The following is a 14765-nucleotide window of genomic DNA, read 5'->3' on the forward strand; positions in this document are numbered from 1 at the left end:
GCGCTAACTATTTTTGAGTTTTCGCCTACATGCTTGGGGGCTACTGGGGAGTACCTTTTGCTTGCAGATGAGCTGGTCAAAGAACTGGCCGACGTTCTTCTTGAAGTCTTGGATTTCCGATGTCCTGGAGTCAGGTTTTCCCCAGGCGTTGTTCAGCATGGCGTTGAGCAGGTCTTGTTCAAGCTCCCACTTCTCCGCTTCAGACAGCTTGTTGAAAAACTTGGTAGCATACGCCTTGGGGGTGGAAGTGGTGTCAGCCGGATCTCCAAAGTTCTTCGGAAAAACGACCATGTCGCCAGCGCCTTCTCCAGCCTTCTCGGAAGAAGTGACTTCAGCCTCTCCTTGGCCTTGTACTTCCGCGTCTTCTTGGGCAGGGCCCTTGGCCTTAGGATCTTCTCCGCCCGCATGCTCGCTGCTAACCGGAATTATTTCCGGTGGAGTATTTGCGGCAGGAGGGGGAGATGGATCAGCCTGAGGGGGAGACGGTTGAGGAGTTGGGTGGGAGGCACTTGGTGGAACTGGAGTAGAAGGACCAACAGCCAGAGATTTTTTCATATATTTCGTGATGGGCTCCTGGCTGGTGGTCCGCGTGGCAGTGGTATTCGGATTCCTGCAAACAAGTGAAAGGGTTTAGACAAGAGATAATTTCGCCAAGATAAAGTTGCATCATGTTCGGAAGCTTACGGGGCGCCGGGGATGATGGGGCGCGTGCGCTGGCCAGCTGTTGAGAGCATCCTTAGGCGCGCACGCTCCGCTTTCCTTGAGTCCAGCGGAGGTGGTTTTGTCGTCTTGGGCTTCTTGGCGGAGGCCTCGCCGCTAGTTCCGGCTTCAGTGCCGGAAGCCTTGGCGCGGGGACGCTTTGTAGGTCGAGGGGCCGCCTTGCGGGGCGCCTGTTCCTCTTCCTCCTCGTCGTCTTCCGGAGCCTCCTCCGCCGCGTCGCCACTGACGGGGACACGAAGAATGGTGCGGAATTTTTCCTCCGCCAAAGTGTTGAGCTGGAGAGAAATGAACAAGAGTTAGAGTTAACATCAAAAAACTTGCGAAGTTTGAAGCAATGAAAAGAACAAAGCTTACCGGAGGACACTGGTCGTTCGTGTAAATGTCCTTGATCAGTTCCGGGACCTATTGGCCCCTCGGAATCTTCACCAGCGTCTTGAACCTTCTCTTCAGAGAGTCGACCGGAAGATCGTGGCGGGTAACCCGGAGAAGATCGTCCGCCCCGGTATAAGCGCACATCAGGCGCGCGTTGTAGCGTAGAGGCTGGATTCTCCGGGAGAACCAGCTAAGAGTGAGCTGGGCTCCGGTCAGTCCATCGTGGACTAGCCAGGATATTCTCCGCGCAGCCTTCTCCAAGATCGGGGTCTGGGCGAGCGAAGGGACGAAGCTCCAGCTTGCAAGCTCTTCCGGAGGTTCGTTGACGAACTGGGGCAGGCCTTCATGAACATCCGGAACTGAAGCGTTCTTCTCATAGAACCATCCGGCGTTCCAGTACCGGACGGATTCGTGCGAGTCGTGGGGAGGGTACATGCGGCTAGGGCGGAGCATAAACGTCATGCTTCCGCAGTTCACCATTGCTTTGTCCTTGGTTTCCTTCTTCACCCGGAAAAAGAACTGCCATAACTTGACGTCTGGCCGGATCCCAAGGTGCCCTTCGCAAAGAGTTACGAAGTTGGACAGAAGAAGATAAGAGTTTGGGCAGATGTTGTGGGGCTGGAGCCCATATGTGTTGAGGATGGAGAGAAAAAACTCCGAACAGGGAAGTGAAAGTCCGCGTTCCACCCAAGCTTTGGTCATAACAATTTCTCCGGCTTCAGGCTTGGGGACGTCGGAGTCGCGCGTGAAACTCCAATGTGTGGAGATCATGCCCTCGTTCTGGAGCTCTCTAAGCTCCACATCGGTAGTTGCGCAAGGCCACCACTGACCCCGCTCTCCTTCGCGGATCCGGGCTTTGGACGCCCTCTTGTTTTCCACCTCCTGCACCTTTGCTGCCATCCGAGCTTGTCCCTCGAGTTCTTCTTGGAGCTCTTGGAGGGAAGGGATCCGGCCTGGAGCGGTGCTGCAAGATGCGGAAAAAGGTTGAGCTAGTCTAATGTCGGAAACATATGGTGGCAGGAATGATATGGGATCCGGGCATATGGGTTCTATTTGGTTGGGATCCGGGCTACTCGGAGAGCTACCAGTACAGTGCGACGATTCGAGTGGCATGCTTCCGGCTGCGCCCATACAAAGTATTTAAGTACCCGGATCACTAAGTCTATCTTCTACACTAGGTTATCTTCTACGAGGCCGGCGCACTTACCGCTAATGGCGCGGTGGCTCGACGGAGCTCCGGCGAAGATGAGGTCGCCGAACTTGAAGGAAATCGTCTCGCGTGACCACGAATCGGCGGCGGAGAGAAAATCCCGTTCAACCGCAGGAATCTTGGCGCGAGGGGAGTCTTGGTTTGGCGGCGCGCGAAGCTCACCGTGGCGAAGCTCGCCGGAATCGAGATCCGTCGGGCGGCGCGGCGCGAGGAGGAAGACGAAGTGGTGAGGAGAGGTGAAAGAATGAGAATTTACCGAGCTGCGGGGTATTTATAGGCCGCGCGCGGAGATTCGGGATCCGGATCCGACGGTGGAAACGGAACGGTCGCACCGTTGGATGGATGACACGTGTTTTAGGTCAAGTGCGGTAAAATGACCTGGAGGTAACTTAACCATGCACTCCCGAAAATTCCGGCTAAAGATTTGCATCTGCGAAAATTTAGCGCGGGAAATGAGGAAGTTGTGCGCGGGAAAAGTGGACTTTTCGTTGTTGTGCATGATCTGAAGATGGAGGATTTCCGGAGTAGCGAACCCGGAATCAAGTAAGAAGTTTTGAAGCTCTTCAAGATTCTCTTCGTTTCCGAGCTGTATGAAGTCGGAGGAATGATGAATCTCGGAGAACTTCGGGGGCTACTGTTGTGGGCATACTTTATGGGTATATCAACGGCATGGCCTAGATCCGGCAAGCCCGGGTGGCCCATAGTTGGTGGTGAGGAATGTGGCCCATCGGGCGGCCCAGTTGCTGTAGATCGTGAAGGATGAAGTCCAGCCCAGGAACGAGGAGCCGGATCCTAACCGACCTACGAAGGAGGCCGGATCCGTGAAGGCCCATGAAGTATCCGGATCCAGCGTGACCTAGAAGGAAGGCGGATCCTTGACGTACACGGCAAGACTTTGTACCGTAGTTAGGCAACTTGTATTCCGGCTAGGACTCTCCGTGTAAACCCTAGATCCGAGCGCCTATATAAGCCGGATCCCGGGAGCCCTAGAGGCACAACCACAACTCATTGTAACAACGCGAAAGCGCCCAGATAATTCCAGACAAGCAGCAGTAGGCCCTGTCATTGTGCAGGTGTTCCGAAGCTGGGTAACTCGCGTACCACCGTCCCATGTGCACTCCGCCCTATGGCCCCTACTTCTTCTCCCCCTCGTGAGGATCCCTCCTCCGAGGTACCGTCGATTAGGCAACGACACAGCTAGTGAGTCACCAACACATGCCAGGCCTTGTTGTCGACCAGAGAAGAAGAAGAAGATCATATAAAAGCTTTTCACAGCCCAAAACCCTAGCCATTAGCTTCATTCATCGACAAGGCAGCAGGGTAAGCCATCAGAAACCAAGCACAGCTCAAGAACACCAAGAACAGGTGAACAGCTAGAGCTGTTTCATCTATTCCCAAATTACCAGAAAATAAACCAAGCATATCAAGCTTGCAAGGAGGAGCAGGGCAAGCCAAGAACTCAACCAGCAGCTGAACCTCTACATCAACAACCATTTCTAGGAGCTGGAGTGAGGTATACCACAAATCATGAGCAAGCAGGGTTTTGCTCATACAAATCCATCATTTGCACAAATCACAGAAAGCAAAGTGGGTAGATACCCTATATGTGAGTCATCATCTGGCTACTAGCCAAATTGGTGCAAGGAAGCAAGAGGATAACCAATAGGAAAGCAACCTGGGAACATTGGCTATGCCAAACCAGTGACATAAACAAAGAAATCCAACAAGGGTTGATCCTATCTAGCTACCAGATTTACTTAGCACCTATGGCCACTACACCATCAGACAGGATTAGACTATCATGTGTCTATCCAGGTTTGTCAACATCAAAAGCATCTGGCAACCAAACATGGTCAAGCCAGTAAGCAACAATTCACCACAGTAAGCCACAGATAAAAGGGGAGCTACCATGATAGCACCAAGTGGCTGTCAAGGCCACCTCAAACCACAGCCAACATTTCCAGCCATCACATCATTACCCAAGAGGGTTCAGTATGAGCTAGGGTACCCAACAGATGTTGGCATCCCTCTAGCTACATCCAATTCATCCATATGATCATTACTGTTAAACAGTTCACATCAATTATCCATCTAGTAAAGCAAGAAATTATAGATAAATGAAACAGTCCAGTAACAAAAGCACCAACATATTGTCAGTGACCCAATGGCTCACTGCAAGCATCAGATGATGCTTGAGCAAGCATCAACACACATCAGCACAAGCATATGTGTCACACAGACACCAGAGGGAGCACCAGATAAGCACAGGCAGCTAGCAAGCATGCAATCAACAAGCAAGTGGTGATCAATTGATCACCAGAGCCTGCTAAAGCATACCAAAGCATGCTAGAATCAATCACTGGCATCACACAGAAACTTTATGAATTAAACAGCCACAGTTAATCAATAGATGCTTCACAGATAATCAAATAATAATTCATGAATGTATCCAGAGCACATCAAAGGCATGATGAGCCACTGGATCAAGATGCACCAGCAAGGAACACATCAACTTATTATTAAATAACATTGTTAAGCCACAGTAATGCTCAATTGAGCATAATCATAAATCTGAGCACCAGAATAAGCCACTATGGCTCTGGCACTTGCATAATTGCAAGAAATGGCGCACTGTAATCAAGCCGGGGTATCACACATGTATACACTTGAACTCTGGCAGGAATAGCAACTAGAATAGAGGCAGAGAACAGGAATTCAGGAAGAATAGCAAGCACTAGCATGGCCTGGGCAACACTGGTCAAGGCTAGTAAGGCTAATAGCAAGAACGGCAGCAGCACAGCTTAGGCCATAACAACAGAGCAAGAGCAGTAGCTAGCCAGAAGAGCAGCAGCAGCACACACGCATGCACAGCAAGCGCAAGCAGTGGGCACGACACATCATCTCCATGAGGAGAGGCAAGCCAATCACTGGAGCAGAGCGCAGAGAAGGAAGAAGGAGGGAAATAAAGGAGGCGTGTACCTGGAGCGGAGCACCCGGCGTGCCATGGCGGCACGGTGGCACGGGCCACCCACGGCAGCGCCAAGCCGCGCCTGGCCTGGCGTCGCCGAGCGCGAGCGCCCCATCACCACCACGATAGCGCCCACAGCGGCGTCACAGCGCCAGAGTCGCCGGTGAACGACGCATCACCGCGCAACCTCATAGCCGTGCGAGCGAACGCGACGGGGGCGAACGAAGAAGGAGATGAGGAACAGATCGAGCCGGAGGATCTGGTGCGCCATCGAAAGACGGATCAGATCCACCTGATCTCGCCGACGACGACGGCCTGAGTTGGCCGGAGAGATTCCGAGAAGGGGGTGGCGACGAGGAGATCGCCAGAGAGGAGAAGGGGATTAGGGTTTCTGCGCGAGGAAGAGAGGAGAGGACGAGTGGGCCGACCGAGCCGAACTGGTGGCTCGGGTGCGACCTAACCCACTGGGCCGCACTGACATGTGGGCCCAGGGGCATTTTTGCCATTTCATAATTCAATTAAAATACACAAACTTTGGAAAAGCACAATAAATATTTAATAGCTCTAAAAAAAATTAAAAATATGAAAATTGATCAGCATAAAATTCTCTACCTGAATAAAATATCAAAGGGAATTTTTGAAGACAACTAAGAATAAGTCTTAATTTGATGATTTAAATAATCATTTAAATCACACATATTATTTTCAATAATGAAAATAAGTCCATTAATGCTTTTGGACTATAAAAACACCTTGACAACATTTCAAGGTTGTATTTTACTCTAAATAGAGTATTCCCAAATTATTCTTAGTATTAACCTCTTACATGAAATAATAATCATCGGAAGGGGGGAACAAACCCTAAAACTGGAATCATGCATAATTGCTTCTTTAACCATTGCCCTTATCGGACAATGATGCTATTTTTCAGAAACAGAGGACAAGGGTCAGTCCACACCATCCAACTGCAAAACTTTGCAGTGTTCAGGCAAGTTCATCACTTGCTCATGTCATTTGAGTATTTTTACCAAATTACTTGCAAAGTACTATGTTTATCACTATTGCATAAAAAGCAAAACCACTATTTTCATAACTATGAATATGACTATGTGGTGGGCAATGGAACCATGGATTGTGTTGATATGGTGGAGGTTCCATTGCAAGGGTTTATATCCATCTAGGATTAAACAACAAATGTCGCTAGTGATTCTTGTGCCGTAATACCCGTGTTAACCATAAGATCCGGAGTGGGACGGAGTAGTCAAAAGTGTTTCCACCTCTCGTACATCAACGGATGCGCTCTACCGTAGACACTTGTATCTGTCGGGGGCGAGCGGTTGGCTGGGGAAGCCTTAAGTCCCCACGGCATAGTCCGTAGACACTTGTCGCCCGAAGAACAAGCGGTTGGCTGGGGAAGCCTTAAGTCCCCACGGTATTGTGGTCTATGATGGGTTGCAGCTACCGGCGAAGGAGTTTGGTTAACGAGTCCCAAATTGTTGTCGTGGTCGGGGTCCACCCGTGAGTGGGAATAATGGGACCGGCGAGGACCCAGGGTCGGGGTATGCAACAAAGGGTGGGTGTGAGGTAGCGGAGGAACATGATTGGCTAGACCTTATACCGGGCCTCACACCATAGGAAGTGTGGACGGGAAAGCTGCCCGGTTGGCACCAAGGTTAAGATCTCTTATGGGTAAAGCAACACACCTCTGCAGAGTGTAATGAATCGTGACCTGTCACTCCCTGTTCCGGGATATGGAACTGCGAACGCGGCCGGAAAGGAGCTCCATGAAGTTCTAGTAAACCGGTGAAGGCTGACGGACATAGCTCTTTGAAATAAAAGCAATCTCTTGAAGAAATGTTTATCAAAACCTGCAATGGTATTAGACTTTCTGGTCTAATATCGTAGCTAGTGCATTAAACACCTCTTATCTATAATGAACTTGTTGAGTACGCTCGTACTCATCCCACTCTTAAATCCCTTGCTTAGATTGTCTGAATCGTCTGGAGGAGGACTACGACAACCCTGAAGGACCCGAGATCATCGGCTATGAAGAACCAGACCTCTCTGGAGGTATTGAAGGCATAGACTACCTCATAGTCTATGGAACCGGGGAGGCTTCCGGAGGAGATCAAGCCTAGAAGCACCGAGTAGTAGTATTAGCCGAGCAGTGTGAACTCTTAGTACTTAGCTGCTCGAGGAAAAAAATGTATAACCTAGTGAGACTTCTATATTGTAAGTTAAGTTGGGTTCGCCTCGAACCCAGGAGTATCCCTCTTAGGACCCAAGAGGAGCTCCGAGACGATATGTGTATTATGCTTGTAATAATAAATGAATGAGTTATGGACCTGCTATGTTCTGCTGTACTACTCTGAGGGGTGTAATATTTGCGGAATGGTACTTCGTGAATGTTATATCAACGACTGGCATACTACAACATGCAGTGGTATGCAGGGTCACCACAAACTGGCCCAGCAGGAGTCCACCAACTCGGCCCAAACCGCAGCCCAGCGCCAGCCCGTACCCCTTCGTCCAAAATATCGAGGAGGAGCTCGTCCTCATCCTTTCCACCGTGCATGAACGCCAGCACGACGGCGTGCTCGCCTTCCTCTCTCGCTGGCGAACCCTCCGTGCTCCTGCCGCCGTATAAAAGCCTCCGATGAACCCTAGCTTCCAATTTCTTCCTCCTCTGTCCAAATTTCCCCGATTTCCGAAACCCTAGCCGCTCAGGTGTCGACCATCGCCGTCGATTGAGACGTTCCCAGACCTTGCCGTGACCACCAACAGCACCGCCATGGTCGACATGCTCTCTGTGCGGGAGGAATCGACCCTGAGTATCTCCTAGCGCCGTCAGCAACCTTAACTTCCCGGCGACCGGCGCCATGAAATCCGGCGAACCTGACTGATACGTCCCAAACGTATCTATAATTTCTTATGTTCAATGCTACTTTTATGATGATACTCACATGTTTTATACATATTATATGTCATTATTATGCATTTTCCGGCACTAACCTATTGACGAGATGCCGAAGAGCCAGTTGCTGTTTTCTGCTGTTTTTGGTTTCAGAAATCCTACAAAGGAAATATTCTCGGAATTGGGCGAAATCAACGCACAGGGTCCTATTTTTGCACAAAGCTTCCAGAAGACCGGAGGAGTCACGAAGTGGGGCCACGAGGCGCCGCCACAACAGGGCGGCGCGGCCAGCAAGGGGCCCGCGCGGCCCTGTTGTGTGGGCCCCCCGTGGCGCCTCTTGACCTACCCTTCCGCCTACTTAAAGCCTCCGTCGCGAAACCCCCAGTACCGAGAGCCACGATACGGAAAACCTTCCAGAGACGCCGCCGCCAATCCCATCTCGGGGGATTCAGGAGATCGCCTCCGGCACCCTGTCGGAGAGGGGAATCATCTCCCGGAGGTCTCTTCATCGCCATGATCGCCTCCGGATCGATGTGTGAGTAGTTCACCCCTGGACTATGGGTCCATAGCAGTAGCTAGATGGTTGTCTTCTCCTAATTGTGCTATCATGTTAGATCTTGTGAGCTGCCTATCATGATCAAGATCATCTATTTGTAATCCTTCATGTTGTGTTTGTTGGGATCCGATGAATATTGAATACTATGTCAAGTTGATTATCAATCTATCATATATGTTATTTATGTTCTTTCATGCTCTCCTTTGCTAGTAGAGGCTCTGGCCAAGTTGATACTTGTGACTCCAAGAGGGAGTATTTATGCTCGATAGTGGGTTCATGCCTCCATTAAATCTGGGACAGTGACAGAAAGTTCTAAGGTTGTGGATGTGCTGTTGCTACTAGGGATAACACATTGATGCTTTGTCTAAGGATATTTGTGTTGATTACATTACGCACCATACTTAATGCAATTGTCTGTTGTTTACAACTTAATACCGGAAGGGGTTCGGATGCTAACTTGAAAGTGGACTTTTTAGGCATAGATGCATGCTGGATAGCGGTCTATGTACTTTGTCGTAATGCCCTGATTAAATATCATAGTACTCATCATGATATATGTATGTGCATTGTTATGCCTTCTTTATTTGTCAATTGCCCAACTGTAATTTGTTCACCCAGCATCTGTTATCTTATGGGAGAGACACCGCTAGTGAACTGTGGACCCCGGTCCTATTCTTTACATCTGAAATACAATCTACTGCAATTGTTCTTTACTGTTCTTCGCAAACAACCATCATCATCCACACTATACATCTAATCCTTTGTTTACAGCAAGCCGGTGAGATTGACAACCTCGCTGTTACGTTGGGGCAAAGTTCTGTGATTGTGTTGTGCAGGTTCCACGTTGGCGCCGGAATCCCTGGTGTTGCGCCGCACTACACTCCGCCGCCATCAACCTTCAACGTGCTTCTTGGCTCCTCCAGGTTCGATAAACCTTGGTTTCTTTCTGAGGGAAAACTTGCTGCTGTGCGCATCATACCTTCCTCTTGGGGTTCCCAACAGACGTGTTAATTACGCGCAATCAAGCATATTTTCTGGCGCCGTTGCCGGGGAGATCAAGACACGCTGCAAGGGGAGTCTCCACTTCCAATCTCTTTACTTTGTTTTTGTCTTGCTTTATTTTATTTACTACTTTGTTTGCTGCACTTATATCAAAACACAAAAAAATTAGTTGCTAGCTTTACTTTATTTACTGTCTTGTTCTCTATATTAAAAACACAAAAAAATTAGTTACTTGCATTTACTTTATCTAGTTTGCTTTATTTACTACTGTTAAAATGAATACTCCTGAAAACACTAAGTTGTGTGACTTCACTAGCACAAATAATAATGATTTCTTATGCACACCTATTGCTCCACCTGCTACTACAGCAGAATTCTTTGAAATTAAACCTGCTTTACTGAATCTTGTTATGAGAGAGCAATTTTCTGGTGTTAGTTCTGATGATGTTGCTGCCCATCTTAATAATTTTGTTGAACTATGTGAAATGCAAAAGTATAAGGATGTAGATGGTGACATTATAAAATTTAAATTGTTTCCTTTCTCCTTAAGAGGAAGAGCTAAAGATTGGTTGCTATCTCTGCCTAGAAATAGTATTGATTCTTGGACTAAATGTAAGGATGCTTTTATTGGTAGATATTATCCTCCTGCTAAAATTATATCTTTGAGAAGTAGCATAATGAATTTTAAGCAATTAGATAATGAACATGTTGCTCAAGCATGGGAGAGAATGAAATCTTTGGTAAAGAATTGCCCAACCCATGGACTGACTACTTGGATGATCATCCAAACCTTTTATGCAGGATTGAATTTTTCTTCGCGGAACCTATTGGATTCAGCTGCTGGAGGTACCTTTATGTCCATCACTTTGGGGGCGGCAACAAAGCTTCTTGATGATATGATGACAAATTACTCTGAATGGCACACGGAAAGAGCTCCACAAGGTAAGAAGGTAAATTCTGTTGAAGAAACCTCCTCCTTGAGTGATAAGATTGATGTGATTATGTCTATGCTTGTGAATGGAAGATCTAATATTGATCCTAATAATGTTCCTTTAGCTTCATTGGTTGCCCAATAAGAACATGTTGATGTGAACTTCATTAAAAATAATAATTTCAACAACAATGCTTATAGGAATAATTCTGGTAACAACTATAGGCCATATCCTGCTGCTAATGGTAATAGTTATGGTAATTCTTATGGGAATTCTTACAACAATAATAGGAGTGTACCCCCTGGTCTTGAAGCCATGCTTAAAGAATTTATTAGTACACAAACTGCTTTTAACAAATCTGTTGAGGAAAAGCTTGATAAAATTGATATTCTTGCTTCTAAGGTTGATAGACTTGCCTCTGATGTTGATCTTTTAAAATTGAAAGTTATGCCTAATAAGGATATTGAAAATAAAATTGTTACTACAGCAAATGCCATCCAAGTTAGAATTAATGAGAATATTAGATTGATGGCTGAATTGCATGCTAGGTGGGAAAGAGAAGAAAATGAAAAACTAGCTAAAGAGAATAATGTAGCTAAAGTTTGGACTATTACCACCACTAGTGATGTTAAGGATTCACATGTTGCTACACCTCTTACTATCAATGGTAAAACAATTGGTGTTGGCAATGTTACTACTCCTAGTGCAAAGCGTGCAAAATTACCTGAAACTGCTAAAACTGCTGAAACTGCTTGTGATAAAACTGCTGAAATTTTTCAAAATATTGGGGGCAATGATCCCATTGCTTTAGATCATAATGGTTTAGACTTTGATGATTGTCACATCTCTGAAGTTATAAAGTTCTTACAAAATCTTGCTAAAAGTCCCAATGCTAGTGCTATAAATTTGGCCTTTACAAAACATATTACAAATGCTCTCATAAAAGCTAGAGAAGAGAAACTAAAACTTGAAACCTCTATTCCTAGAAAGTTAGAAGATGGTTGGGAGCCTATCATTAAGATGAGGGTCAATGATTTTGATTGTAATGCTTTATGTGATCTTGGTGCAAGTATTTCCGTTATGCCTAAGAAAATTTATGATATGCTTGACTTCCACCATTGAAAAATTGTTATTTGGATGTTAATCTTGTTGATAATGCTATAAAGAAACCTTTGGGGAGGATTGATAATGTTCGTATTATGGTTAACAATAACCTTGTCCCCGTTGATTTTGTTGTCTTGGATATTGAATGCAATGCATCTTGTCCCATTATATTGGGAAGACCTTTTCTTCGAACTGTTGGTGCCACCATTGATATGAAGGAAGGTAATATTAAATATCAATTTCCTCTCAAGAAAGGTATGGAACACTTCCCTAGAAAGAGAATGAAGTTACCTTATGATTCTATTATTAGAACAACTTATGATGTTGATGCTTCGTCTCTTGATGTTACTTGATACACACTTTCTGCGCCTAGCTGAAAGGCGTTAAAAAAAAGCGCTTATGGGAGACAACCCATTATTTTACTTCTGCACTTTATTTTATATTTGAGTCTTGGAAGTTGTTTACTACTGTAGCAACCTCTCCTTATCTTTATTTTGTTGCATTGTTGTGCCAAGTAAAGTCTTTGATAGTAAAGCCAATACTAGATTTGGATTGCTGCGCAGAAACAGATTTCTTGATGTCACGAATTTCGACCTGCCTCTATGTAGGTAGCTCAGAAAAATCTGCCAATTTACGTGCGTGATCCTCAGATATGTACGCAACTTTCATTAAATTTGGGCATTTTCATCTGAGCAAGTCTGGCGCCACTTTAAAATTGGTCTTTACGAACTGTTCTGTTTTGATAGATTCTGCCTTTTATTTCACATTGCCTGTTTTGCTACGTTAGATGGATTTCTTTGTTCCATTAACTTTCAGTAGCTTTGTGCAATGTCCAGAAGTGTTAAGAATGATTATGTCACCTCTGAATATATGAATTATGCACTGACCCTCTAATGAGTTTGTTTTGAGTTTGGTGTGGAGGAAGTTTTCAAGGGTCAAGAGAGGAGGATGATACAATATGATCAAGAAGAGTGAAAAGTCAAAGCTTGGGGATGCCCCCGTGGTTCATCCCTGCATATTTTAAGAAGACTCAAGCATCTAAGCTTGGGGATGCCCAAGGCATCCCTTCTTCATCGGCAACTTATCAGGTACCTCTAGTGAAACTATATTTTTATTCCGTCACATCTTATGTGCTTTACTTGGAGCGTATGTTTGCTTTTGTTTTTGTTTTTGTTTTGTTTGAATAAGATCGGATCCTAGAATTCTTTGTGTGGGAGAGAGACACGCTCCGCTGTTTCGTATGAACACATATGTTCTTAGCTTTATCTTTAAAGTTCATTGCGAAATTTGAACTATTTCATTCATTGTTATATGGTTGGAAACGGAAAATGCCGCATGTGGTAAATGGTCTAATGTCTTGAATAATGTGATACTTGGCAATTGTTGTGCTCATATAGATCTTGTTCAAGCTCTTGCATCATGTACCTTGTACTCATTAATGAATAACTACATAGAGCTTGTTAAAATTTGGTTTGCATGATTGATCTCTAGAGTCTAGATATTTTCTGGTTGAGGTGTTTGAACAACAAGGAGACAATGTAAAGTCTTATAATAATTAAAATATGTTCATATGTGAGCTTTGCTGCACCTTTTATACTTGAGTTTGCTTCAAACAACCTTGCTAGCCTAGCCTTGTATTGAGAGGAATTCTTCTCGTGCATCCAAATCCTTGAGCCAATAACCATGCCATTTGTGTCCACCATATCTACCTACCACATGGTATTTCCCCGCCATTCCAAAGTGCATTACTTGAGTGCTACCTTTAAAATTTCCATTCTTTGCCTTTACAATATATAGCTCATGGGACAAAATAGCCTTAAAAACTATCATGGTGAAGAATATGTACTTATGTGTCTTATTTCTTAGTAAGTTGCTTGTTGAGCGGTAACCATGTTTTCTGGGGACGCCATCAACTCTTTTACCTTTGTTGAATATCATGTGAGTTGCTATGCATGTTCGTCTTGTCTGAAGTAAGGGCGATTTTCACAAACAAATGGTTTGAGTATGCATAATGTTAGAGAAGAACATTGGGCCGCTAACTAAAGCCATGATTCATGGTGGAAGTTTCAGTTTGGACAATCAATCCTCAATCTCTTATGAGAATAATAACTGTTGTTGAATGCTTATGCATTAAAAAGAGGAGTCCATTATCTGTTGTCTATGTTGTCCCGGTATGGATGTCTAAGTTGAGAATAATCAAAAGCGAGAAATCCAATGCGAGCTTTCTCCTTAGACCTTTGTACAGGCGACATAGAGGTACCCCTTTGTGACACTTGGTTGAAACATATGCTATGCAATGATAATCTGTGTTAATCCAAGCTAATTAGGACAAGGTGCGAGCACTATTAGTATACTATGCATGAGGCTTGCAACTTATAAGATATCTTATACATAACTCATATGCTTTATTACTACCGTTGACAAAATTGTTTCTTGTTTTCAAAATGAAAAGCTCTAGCACAAAAATAGTAATCAATGCTTCCCTCTGCGAAGGGTCTATCTTTTACTTTATTGTTGAGTCAGTTTGCCTATTCTTTCTATCTTAGAAGCAAACACTTGTATCAACTGTGTGCATTGATTCTTACATGTTTACTTATTGCACTTGTTATATTGCTTTATGTTGACAATTATCCATGAGATAAACATGTTGAAGTTGAAAGCAACCGCTGAAACTTTATCTTCCTTTATGTTGCTTCAATACCTTTACTTTGAATTAATTGCTTTATGAGTAACTCTTATGCAAGTCTTATTGATGCTTGTCTTGAAAGTATTATTCATGAAAAGTCTTTGTTATATGATTCATTAGTTTACTCATTATCTTCATCATTGCTTCGAATCGCTGCATTCATCTCATATGCTTACAATAGTATGATCAAGATTATGATAGCATGTCACTTCAGAAATTATCTTTGTTATCGTTTACCTACTCGAGGACGAGTAGGAACTAAGCTTGGGGATGCTTGATACGTCCCAAACGTATCTATAAT

The sequence above is a fragment of the Lolium perenne genome, chromosome 2, assembly GCF_019359855.2.
Source record: "Lolium perenne isolate Kyuss_39 chromosome 2, Kyuss_2.0, whole genome shotgun sequence".
In the NCBI taxonomy this organism is placed as follows: Eukaryota; Viridiplantae; Streptophyta; class Magnoliopsida; order Poales; family Poaceae; genus Lolium; species Lolium perenne.